Source organism: Dermacentor albipictus, chromosome 3 (assembly GCF_038994185.2).
Source record: "Dermacentor albipictus isolate Rhodes 1998 colony chromosome 3, USDA_Dalb.pri_finalv2, whole genome shotgun sequence".
Classification (NCBI taxonomy): domain Eukaryota; kingdom Metazoa; phylum Arthropoda; class Arachnida; order Ixodida; family Ixodidae; genus Dermacentor; species Dermacentor albipictus.
Window position 1 is genome coordinate 81,687,984 of NC_091823.1, and position 12,450 is coordinate 81,700,433.

The following is a 12,450-nucleotide window of genomic DNA, read 5'->3' on the forward strand; positions in this document are numbered from 1 at the left end:
ATATTTAATCCAGTGAAATCACTTGCAGAACATTTAATTACATATAGAATTACTCACAAATCATGTGACAAACTCACCTCTACAAATCCTCGCCAGGCATTATTAATACACCTAGACATACTAAAGCAAAACACTAAATCAGTTTAGATGAATAACGTGTTCTTTGAAAACTCCGTTGTCATTGATATTGAAATAACAGGTTGCTTATTAGAAGAGAACATGAAGGTCAAGGCCACATCACTGTGGCATCACGGATTTCAAAAGTATTTTTTTGTACTTGGGCTGGGTCTGCTGGGCAAAAGTTCCTGAAGCTCGCCATGTTGAATCTTTTGGACCTGTAGAATACAATGTAGTCCATCTTTACTGCTAAAGAATTAACTAGGCCCTAGGAGACGGTGTCGAAATCCACGACATCGCAGCAAGTTTGTGCAGGAAATTATAGGAGGCTTTCCTTATGACTCTCTCTGACTTGCCAAGCACCTTATCATGGCAAGAGATGTGTTGTTGATATCGTGAAGGGTAACTTGCTGAAACAGAAGCAATGGTTTTTTCTCATTAGTATCCCTTTAAAATAAACCATGCTAACAAAAACAACAAACCAAGACGTGAGGTGATCCTTTCTATACTTTGCTCTCTCTACTATATTTTTTTTATGGAACTTTTGTGGGAGCTTTTTCAGCAATAAGGGGGAGACACAGGCAGAAAACTGGAAGTGGGCTTCACTTTAAGCCACCTATGTTTTCATTTGGAATTTGTTCAGACCATGTTCTTCATATGTGAACCATAGGTGTAGTCCATTTCCTTTGCTTTACATTGTGTGTCACACCATTGCAGTTGGAGATCTTGCATTAGTCCGTCTCCTCTGACCGTGCTTTCAAAAGAAAACGAGTTGCATGCTGAACTTCGACCTCGTCCTGTGTTCCTGCTCTAAACCAACAAAGGGTGCTTGCCGCATGGCATTCATTGTTGGCTGAAGACATTTAGCCAGTAACTTCGTAATCAATACCGAAACTTGGCAAGAAAAGCTTTTTGCTGGCATGTTGCCTGTAGGCAACATTCGTCAATAAAGGGTTATTAAGTGCAGTGCATAACGTTGAGCTGGCACTCAAACCACATGGAACTGGCACACGGAGGTACTCCATGAGATCTGCTGTCCACTAACAAGTTGACGGCATGCCTCTGCTTAACAGGACACAACCACGGTCCAAGAACTTTGCTCAGTCATAGGGCAGCTGTCAAAATGGTTCAGAGAGTCACGCAGGCGATATTGTGGTTGATCATATAATTTTCAATAATATTTACAAATTTGGGCTCTTACGATTTTACAAATCTGCGAAATTGTACGAAACATTCTGTTCATGAAAAAGAAATTTGCTCTTTGGTCTATGACCATACCCTTGAACATCTTCTGATGGTGAACTCGAGCACCTGCTTCAAGTAAATTTATTCAGACGAGTTCCTATAGCTGGAGAAATTGGCAAAAGAAAAACCACCACAAAAGTCACTGTGATCTAAAAGTGTTGCTTGTCAGTCTTGGCTGCTGCAAGTTTGCTGCTGCTTGTGCGTTGCATCTAAAGGTAAATCATAGTTAATAAAGTGCCTGTGTATCCCACAAAAGCTCTACATTCAGGTCAAATTAAAAAAAAAGTGAACTTTGAGGCAATGCAGTGTTGAAATTTATACAATCAAAGTTTGTTTGAGTTAGCAGCATTAACAGACTACACAAGCACAGCCCCATTGCCTGTAGCTGTGAACTCCCTCTTTCATGAGGATGAAGGCAATGTACTGTATGATGCCCATCGAGGGAAGAATGACTTGCAGAGAGCAGTGCGACACATATGTGAATAAATCTTGGGCTTCTATACCCTTTACGTCACAGTGACACACACCCATTCTAGGGGATAGGTGAAGGGGGCAAAGAGTGGACCTATGCCCAGTTGCATTGTCTACTCCGAGGGACATCAGCCATCACCATGTTGTCTATTTGCTCACATACTCGGAGGAACATACTCTGTGGCTCAAGTTTTTTACTTTGCAGCTAAGTTTTTTACTTGGCAAGCACCTGCAAAGCGGAAGAAAGAGGCAAAAAAAGGTAAGCTTAAAAAAATTATTTCAGCGGCAACTTAGTGGTAAATGTGAGAGAAACGCATTAGCCTCATGTTGCACCTCTTTGAAGTCCCGGATCCACGATTTAAACTGCATTCACCACATTGCAAGGTGCTGTTTAGGAGTTCACTCGAAGCATGTCCTGCCCCATCGAAGAGCAAAGTGCAACTGACGGTGGTCTGGAGCAGAACACCGTCAGTTGCACTTTATATACCGAGTGCTTCAGCGAATACTTTCAAAATTAAAAAAAAATTGCTTGTGGCAGATAGCACAATTCTAGACCGTGAGCTGGTCTAATCGAAGAGGCGAACATTGCTTGCACGAATAATTGTAATGCATAATTGACTAATTAACTATAATTCACTAATTAAGTTGTTAAGTAATTACAGAATGGCATATATTGTAATTTACAAATTCTAGCCCGGCAGTTCACAAAGCAGATCCACAAGGCAGATCCACTTGGAACGAATTTTTCGAGATATTAATTCCCAAACTTGCGGAGAAATGCACTAGCGTTCCACTTACTTTTGTGCTTCAATGCATAAAACAATGTTTTTGTTAAGAAAGTAAGTGGAGAGATGGTGCATTTTTACCGCAAGTTTCACAGCGCATATCTGATAGATGGCGTCATCCACACAATTCTTTTCAGGTGGATATGCCTTGCAGTTTCACATGCTAGAATTTGTAAATTGCATTATTTTCCATAATTTAGTTAGAAATTTAGCAATTTTTGGTTAGTTGATTACAGATTTCAACTTGTTGTGCAAGTAATATCGGCCTCTTCAGTTAGACCAGTTCATAGACTAGAATTGTGCTATGTGCCACAGGCAGTTTTAAAGAATGTTTGAAAGTGTTCGCTGAAACACTCTGTATACATACCTATACGAGGTGCTTTCTTTAGCTGCATCAAATTTTTTAAAGATTGGCCATGGCAGATACCACAATTCTAACCCTTGATCTAAATTATTCGATGAGGTGGCCATTACTTCTACATGAGATAGAGATGTTCATTGAACGATTAACATAATTACACTAACTTTTTAATTACTATACACCACACATTTCTATGAATTAGAGTGACAAGATGGTAATTTTCAAAGTGTCCGTCAAAATGCATTGATGTTCCAGTTACTTTTGTGCTTCAATGCATAAAACAGCGGTTTCTTAAAAAAGTAACTGAAACGCCAATGCATATTTTCATACACTTTGAAAATGAATATCTCGGAACTGGTGCTGTCCAAAGAATTCGTTCCAAGTGGATACTCCATGGAAACTCAGCGGCTATAATTCGTAGATTGAAATATGTGGGGTAAAGTAATCAATTAAAAAGTTAATTATCACAATTGTATTAATTATCCAATTGAACAGTTTGACTTCTCGTAGAAGTAATGGCCGCCTCATCGAGTAATTTAGATCAAGGGTTAGAATTGTGCTACCTGCTATAGTCAATCTTTAAGAAATTTGGTACAGCAAAGAAAAGATCACCCTGACTACCATCAAGCTCTCCCATCCCCTCTCTACTTCTACTAGGTGACCTGCTGCCCACACTTCACATACACATACTTTTTCCACTTTGACACTACAATCGCACTGAAAACACCTTCACTTTTTCTCTTGCAAGTTGGCACTTTGTTCTGAAGATGAATGTATACCAACATCATCAGGTTTCAGTTCTTTTACAGTATCATCCATAGATGCGGACCTCGTATAAGCAAGCAATATTTCACACATTCTAAAAGGGCACTCATTGTGATTGCATTTACTATGCAGTACATAATGCGATCACCAAACTCCACCTGCTAAAGAACAGCCTACACAGCCAACTAGTACAGCTTGCTCTGCCTGAGTGCTACCATGGTTTGTGCAATGGATGCTAAAAATGTGAATACTCAAGGGATAGAACTAATAAAAGCCCCTGTGCCTGTAGCAACAGTTCACACACAAAAACGGGGAGCTTGCTCTACTCACTCAGCCAATATAACACTGTTGTAACCATAAGCGTGCTCGGATAGCGAAATTTCCCGATTGAATCAAATTTTCAAGAAAATCAATTTCTGAATATTTAATCAAATAATGAATATTTTCTAATTTCAAATGGAATATAACTGTTTCATACAGCCTAGTTCATAACAGAAAGAAGAAAGAAAGGAAAGGTTTATTTATATTATTTGATAAATGTAATGTCGTTCACAGCTAGCTGTCTGGTTAAATGAGGAGCCTGTAAATGAGAAACAATTGAAATGTAATCAACTCTGGTTTACCATGACAATGACAGTAGTGAAACAAAGAAACTGCGTGTCACTGCATGCACTTACGACTATAGCGTTCATTGAAGAAGCTAATAAGTGTAATATTGCACCACTATTCACCAGTTTAAATGCATGGAATAAATCACTTTGCTTAAATCAAGCTCACAAATTCATAAGGTATAAATAGCAAGGCGTGTTTATCTGAATGACTGGAAATTATTGAGCAGAAGTTATTTGCTCCATGCGCTCGCCCACAAACTGGTGCTCTGTTCAACATTCACAGCTCTCCTCTAGAAATGTCATTTGGAACAGTCACCACTTCCATCCATCTTTTGCCCTGTATGTTGTGATAAGTCAATTGTTATGCTAGCCATTAATAAAACAATACAAAATCAATATTCGACAGTTTGAAATAGTGAATTATTGAATCAAGTATGTCTCAAATAGCAATGATTATTCAATTTGCATTTGCACAACTGCACTAAATACGTTCCTGTGCATTTCTCACTAAAGCATGGGCAAAATGCAGATGTGTGCCAGTCCGGGCAACTCGTACATCAGAGATAGTGAAGCTGTATCAGGGAGTTCTTGCACCTTTCGGAATACTTTGGGGTCTACAGTCTGTTTAATTTCCGGTAAGTCTTGGTTAAGAAAGGAACGTTTTGCGCATTGGAATGCACATAAATATGCATCTTCAGTCTCACAGTATTTTTCCTATGCAACGGAACTCTGCCTAAGTTTTGCTGTGCGGTAGAGCCGTTGTTTCTTGATTCTGGTGATCAGCGTTGATGGTGCATTTTAGGATATACCTGTTCATTAGCCAACCTTCAAATTTAAATCGGTGACGATTTAAGTTTGAAGGTTGACTAATTATCGTAGATTGTGTTCCAACGGTGGTGAACTCCAAATTTGGGAGAAAGGAATTTAACTCATTATTTATTGCTATGTACGGTGGTGAACTCCAAATTTGGGAGAAAGGAATTTAACTCATTATTTATTGCTATGTAATCAGCCTTATCGTAAAGCCTCATCATTCTTTTCGGACACTTCATTCCGGAGTACTGTTAAATGTGACGTGAATTACCTCATAGTCACTGATTTCCCTAAGGTAAGTAATCGAACCTAAGTCTAAGGGTGGCTGGTTAAAATCAGATGTAGAATATTTTCTAATGTCTCTTCTCTGCGACGCGTGTTGATTCAGTTATTATTTTAAAAAGATTAAAGTTAAGACATAGGTTGACAAATTCACGAGGCTCCTGAGGTAGTGAAACATGAGGTAGATGGTGCCAGTTAATAGGCGGATAGTTAAAGTGACCAAAAAGAATAATTCACACCTGGGATACTTGGCTGTTATTTCTAACAAACTCGGCAGTTGCCAAAGTGTATGCAGGGAGGGGAATCTTCTTTGAGAACTCGTAGAAGGTGGAGGCAGGCTGAAGTTGGAAAGGTGTCTGTTTGTGCTTTGTTGATGTGTGATGTGCTGGTGTAGTGCTGGGAATAAGCGGCAAAAGCACTTGTATGGCTTGAGAGAGGGTGAGCCTCTGGGGCTCGTCTGGGTAGATCTAGGGATTACGAGAGCCTGGGAAGGAGTTCTTTGGGTGAGCAGGTTAGCCCTTTCATTATCCGGTATACCCTGGTGACCTGGGATCCAGAAGATTTCAACAGGTGAGTGTAGGTCACATTGTATTTGTTGAGCAATTTTGTATGGGAGTGAGTTATTTATCGGGCACCGGCAAGCAGCCACGAAGTCCGTGAATATGGCATGGACAGAGGTAGTGGAAGCTGAAGGAGCGTGGGTGATGGTGGCTGCTAAAGCCTGTAATTCTGTCATGCATGGCTCCACATGAGGAAGGATGCCTGTGTGAATGGTATGCGACTGTTGATCTGTGACAGCTATGGCCTTATGTGTCCTAGACATGCTGGCATGTGTAAAGGTAAGATCGATGTGGAATGCAGGTGGGGTAGCAGATATAGTATGCAGTGCGTTGGGTGCATCATGCTGAATTTAGTAGTGGATGCATGTGTCGAGGTAGTGGTGATAGGTGAAGTTGTGCGTGAGTAGCAGTGGGGAGAGTTGCTTTGTGTAGAGGGGAGAGCGGTTGGAACATGCTGGCCTAGTTGCGTGAGAATCTGCCCTGTAGAATGAAAAGAAGGCACAATTACTGACAATGTTTGCGGGTGGCTACTGTTTCATGAACCGTATTGGGACAGCCCATTTCGAGCAGGTGCTGGATGCTGGCCTTAAGGGGAATGCCCACAGCCACCTTGGTGCCTTTAAGTATCAGCACGTCCAGCTTGGGTTTCAGCTGCTGTGTAAGTCGAGTGTACAGGATATGGTAGCGGAGGCGGAATTTCAATAGGGCGTCGCAGAATCTGAACATATCCACTTCTTTCAGCCCACGAGAGGAAGCGGAAATATGATGGAGCATGCCGAGAACCTGCTCGCCCTGTTTTAGAAGGCGACTAGTGGTAGAGCCACCACCATCTTGCTGGACATGGAAGTCCCAAAAGGCTAATAGATTTAGGCTGTGGTATAGGGAGTCCGTTATGTCCGAGTTTTATATGCGGCGATTGCCATCGCTGGTTATAAACAAGTAGTTGTTCCCATTTGGTGGAGGAAGATCTCAAACTGATGTGGGTAGCAGCATAATGCATGCTGTTTAGGGTGTGTTGCAGAGTGTCTTGTATGTGTCCTGTCAAGCCGTGATTCATCCAAAGGTTGACATCGGTGTATGTAGTGTAGTGCAAGTCTGGGATGGTGACCAGTGCTCAAATATATGTGGCACATGGCGAGGCTGAAGAGAATGTGCGACAGTACGGAGCCATGTGGGATGCCACGTTGGGGATGACTGTGGTTTGGCAATGCGACGCCACCTAAGCAGAGATGGTATGTGCAGCAGCGATAAACAACGAATGTAGTTATATAGCCTGGTTCCTTGCAGTTCATTGCTTGGATCTCCTCTAACATGCTGTCATGATGGATCTTATCAAAGGCCTTTTCTAGGTCAACTGCAAGAATGGCCTCCAGTTGAGCGGTGCTGGGTGGCAAATATTGCTTCCTGGAGCTGGAGTAGCACATCCCTAGTTGAAATGTGTTGTAGGTACTCAAATAAACCAAACAGATTGTCGACTCAACCAAAGTATACGCAAGGGCACTTTATTTTATAAATATAACCATAGATTATTACGTTTCAATGATTCCAGACTACGACGCCACGCGCACACACGCGCACGCGCGCGCGCGCGCGCGCGCGCACGCACGCACGCACGCACGCACACACACACACACACACACACACACACACACACACACACACACACACACACACACACACACACACACAGAGACAGACAGATCGTGCAACTGACGCTGACTGCTCCGCACCACCGAAAGCCCATAAAGAAAGAAATTCTACGATGGCCAGCATAGTTCTGGGGGTCAGCTACCCACGGTTGCGCTTCTGTGGTTGCACTTCGCTACTCGAAGAGGCAGCTAGGATGTGTTTCGAGCGAGCTCTTGAACACCAGTTAGCAATGTGATGAATGTGGTTTAAATTATGGATCCGGAACTTCAAAGGGATCCGACATAATGCTGTGTTTACCGTTAAATAGCCGCAAAACACGACTGAGACACTGACCGCTATGCGAAGACGATGGCATGTCATAGGTTTACAATGACAGGGCAGGTCCTCTTGACCTTCCATGATGTGCAAAGAGAATGTCCCAATAATAAACTATTTTGAAGGTGAATAATTGAATTTATAGCAAAGAATAATGCGCACACAAACAATAGATGCAACAGCTTTAGCATTCTTTAGCTTACAATCTGAGCATACGCAAGCAGAGTCATTGTTTGGCGGTTTCGTAGGTTTCATTCCTTGCGATCGCTTACTGACATCATAGAATAAAGAAGCTGATATCTTCCGTTTAGATTCAAATAAGCCCGGTAATGTCAATTTCTTTTTATTGTTTGTTTCTTTTTTACTTTTAGGCGAGAAAGGTTTCACCCGCGATTTCACCTCATGACATTTGCCCCACCATACGTATTACAAGGTAAATGGCATGTGAAATATGGTAATTTTACCATCATAATTTTAACCTTTTACAAATAAATGCCTTTACGAAAGCAAAACGCGTATCCCTGTGCCGCGCGGTCTTCATTTCAGCGTTCCAACGCTTCGTACTGTTGAATGCCTGTCATTCGCGCTAGGAAATTAACGAACCTAAAGGCTGTACAGTTTGTAGCGTTGAATGTCTCAACATATCAACCAAATGCAAAATTTTCCTCAAGGAAATGTTTTGGTTACAAAAGCATTATAATACACTATAGTTTCACCCGCTTTCGTCAGACGAGGTGGCCGAGTGGTTAAGGCGATGGACTGCTAATCCATTGGGCTCTGCCCGCGTGGGTTCGAATCCCATCCTCGTCGCAACAAAATTTTTTTTTATATCCTTATTAATTTTTTTTTTAAGCGTTGTTGGAAGCGATAAGGAGAAGAAACTTTATTATAACGTGAAAGGATTTATGTGGTTGGGGCCCTCAGTCCGGGGCAAAAATGGCTGTCGCTACGCTCGTGCTCGTCGTATCAGGGCCAGCCAGACCTGAGGCTCAGAGCGACGGAGGATCGCCTCCTACTGCGCATATGTTGGTTGAGGGGATTGTAGAACAGGGATATCCTTAGGTCGTTTTTGGCACTCAATCGTGATGTGGAACGTCGTCGGTGGTCCACCGCAGCCTGGGCAGGTGGTGGAATATAAGGTTGGGGAGAGCTTCTTGAGAAGGAGGAGGTTCAGATATGAGTTGGTTTGAAGCCGTCTCAGGGATACGGCTTCATTCCGGGCGAAGGATTTGGGTGGAGGGCGATATCGCAAGCGCTCCAGTCTGTGAAAGTCGAGTGTCACGGTATGTGCTGGGCAAATTCTGGGAGGCTTGATGTGGGTTACTCGCCTCACTGCCAGGTGCCCGGCAGGTTAGCTCTCGGGCAGCCGCATGAGCGCGGTCATTCCCACATGAAAATGGGCTCTGAATTTCTAGCTGGAAATGGTCTTCCCAGCCAGGTTTCCAACTGGAATCAGCCCTTCCAGATGGAAATTTTCCAGAGCCAGCTGGAAATGGCACTTTCCAGCTTGAAGTGGAATCCTCCTCAGCTGGGAATGGCACTTTCCAGCTGGAAGTGGAATCCACCTCAGCTGGTTTTCCAGCTAGAAGCAGCACTACCAGCTGGAAGTTTTCCAGCTTCAGCTGGAAACTGCTGGATACAGCATTTTTTAGCTGGAAACAGCGCTTCCAACTGGAAACAACTGGATGGAGCATTTTCCAGCCGGAAGTAGAATCTATCGACTGGAAAGTGGAGCTTCCCACTTGCATTGAGACATTTTTTGTATCTGCAACATGCCCATATTTAGCCCTAGGTGGTGTTTGTAGCAGAACGAAGAGCTTTTACTCTTGCAGCAGCAGCAAAAAAAAAAATTATTTCTCTGCGTTGTGACAACAATCGTAATTAATTGCATGAACTGCATGGAAATGCTCGTCACTCAGGGTACCTTTGATCGCGATCGGGCCCGATCGGGATCGATTGCAATCGAAAGTGTCCTGTGTGATCGAGTTGCCAAAAAAAAATATCTACAGGAAAACTGCCACTTTTATTGAACCTTACTTGTAATAGACAAAAGCGACGCGCTCTTGATCGACACTGTATATCTTGCTACACTGTCGATGTTACACTAGCGAGGAGCTTGCCCGATTGGCCATGATGAGCCGTTGCGCAAACGGCTAGTGTTTACAGCATAGCAATTCCTTCTCTAACAAAAAAGAGCCTTAACACGTGGCACCTTCAGCAGTTCAGGCTGCAATGACCGCTGCTCCTATTTTTTCCTGTCTCCACGACGCCAATACAATCGCCGCCATATTTGTTGAATACTTAGGAGCTTTAGTCTCGTATCTTGTCTTGATCTGCTCTTTTGACACGAATAATAATATAATAGCGTGTTATTGCAATATCAGTATTTCTCAGAAAAGCTCGGGTTTTTATTCACAGCAGCAGCATTACAAAGGCAGGCCGAATATAAAAAATGTGACGACGCCACAGGGGCTCTAGTTTCGTACAGCACATGGCGGAAACTGTCACGGCGAGGCAATTTTGCGAGACAACGAGAGTCTCTCGGGTGTGCGTGTGATCAAGTTTTTGTGAGGAACCTGCATGATCTTGCGCATGAAGTAATTATTTTTGGACAGTTCCTTCTCTGGACGGTGTTACAAGTACAGGCAAGCGGCTATCAACGGTTGTTATTGCTGTACTTTGTGGTGTTGTGATTCACCAGTGCGGATCGAAGAGCACCGTTTTCTCCAGCCCTGATTCTACAATTTGGAGGTAATTATTTCACTTGCTTATGTTTTGAGCGTAAGTTAACGTTTATTTTTATCCTGTATGTTGGCACGCTTGAGCATGATATCATAGGTCCCTGCTGTACGTGATGTTCGTATACAGGTTGATCATTTTTATGTTTTGCGGAATTTGGTAGAAATGGCTTGTGGCAGATATCATAATTCTTGTCGCTGAGCGGAATTATTCGAAGAGGTGGACATTATTAGCATGCGAAATCGAAAGACATCTTCAATTAATTAGCAAAAATTGACAAATTAACTTATTACCTTGCTGCACATATTACAATGTACGAATTGTAGCCTGTGAGTTTGCAAGATGGATCCACCTTAAATGAATTTCCAGAATTACATCAGTTTCGATATATTATTTTCTAAAGTGTGAGACGAATAAGTGGGCGTTCCAGTTACTTTTGTGCTCCAATACATAAAAGAGCGTTTTGTTAAAAAAGTAAGTAGACCAACAGTGCACCTTTACGGCGAGTTTGATGACACATATTTTTAACTGGTGTCATTCTGGAAAGTAAGTCCAAGTGGATACGCCTGGCAATCTCAATGGCTACAATACGTAGATTGCGATATGTGCCGTAATGTAATAAATTAGGAAGTTCATTATTGAATTTTTTAAAATTAGTTCAATATGTGTTCCGATTTTTCGTGCAAGTAATCTCCTCTTCTGAAGGATCCAGCTCAAGGACTAGACTTACGGTATCTTCAACAGGCGATTTGTTAAAAATTGCATAAAACTTAAAATTATCACGCAGCATATGTGAAGTGCTTGTCAGTTTGCGTAAGCCCCCTTTTGTCTCCAATAGCCCACTTGAATATATTGCCGTGCAGTGTTTGTGCCCAATGTTGCACATACGTACGTCTATTAAATACTAGTGCGTATATGTCAATCTGCCCAACGCAATACAAGCACATTTATGGCGTGCTTTCACTGCAAGTGCGTGCTCGCAAACACGTTGCATGAATGGCAGGCATTTGAATAGGTGCAAAACAACAATAACATAAAAAGATTGGCCCTCAAGCTCCTGTTATTCAGCAGAGAAATGCTTCTTGGGAGGCTGTTGAGTTACATCACACACCTAGTTCAAAATACAAATGAGCTCATTTGAATTCTATTTGCACTAAAGCCACAGTCAATGGCGCTAAACAATTTAACAATCATTGCATAGCTTCTGCAGCTCAAGTTCAGAGCCTCTTGAGAGCTCAGGTTGAGGCCTTGCGCCACATAAACTGTAGAAGGGTCTGTGATGAAGGTAAACTGTGGTACTGTCCAAAGGCTGTTGATACAATCCGCGTGATTTTGGTAAAGGTCACTGTTTACTAGAACTGAGTGGATTAAAGTGATGATTGTTTTAAAGTTCACTCACTATGTCTAAATATTTTTTTCAGATGGGGTACAAGGAGGAGTGCAAGTGTATTCCACATCTTGAGGGAGATGCAAGATATGCTTCCGCAATCCTTGCTGCAAGTGTTCAAATAAATGGTTGCAAGTTTCAGCACCGTGCTGTTTTGGCTGCATGTATTTTCACCGGACCAGTTGGTCTTGCGGCCAGTCACATTAGGAACTAAGTGTGACTTGCGACAGCAAGCTAAGATCCATGCGAGTTCTGGCCAGTTTGTATCCTGCTTGATGCGAGCTTACACCCTGGGATTTCACCTAAGCATGGCTCAACACCATGGTGTTGTCGCCAAGGCTCAACACCA

The 12,450-nt window shown here is 42.5% G+C and overlaps 2 long non-coding RNA genes and 1 other non-coding gene across 3 annotated transcripts; 2 read left to right on the top strand and 1 right to left on the bottom strand.

Moving 5' to 3' along the window:
* Window positions 1–309: 309 nt before the first annotated feature.
* LOC135898849 (uncharacterized) lies at window positions 310–8,207 on the bottom strand. The gene is made up of 3 exons (XR_011512788.1): window positions 7,994–8,207; window positions 1,890–2,062; window positions 310–527 (listed from the first exon to the last, which is right to left on the bottom strand). It is a non-coding gene; the product is annotated as an uncharacterized lncRNA (long non-coding RNA).
* A 496-nt stretch (window positions 8,208–8,703) lies between these two features.
* TRNAS-GCU (transfer RNA serine (anticodon GCU)) lies at window positions 8,704–8,785 on the top strand. The gene has a single exon. It is a non-coding gene; the product is annotated as a tRNA-Ser (tRNA).
* A 590-nt stretch (window positions 8,786–9,375) lies between these two features.
* LOC139057860 (uncharacterized) lies at window positions 9,376–12,242 on the top strand. The gene is made up of 2 exons (XR_011513048.1): window positions 9,376–10,726; window positions 12,136–12,242. It is a non-coding gene; the product is annotated as an uncharacterized lncRNA (long non-coding RNA).
* The last annotated feature ends 208 nt before the right edge of the window (window positions 12,243–12,450 follow it).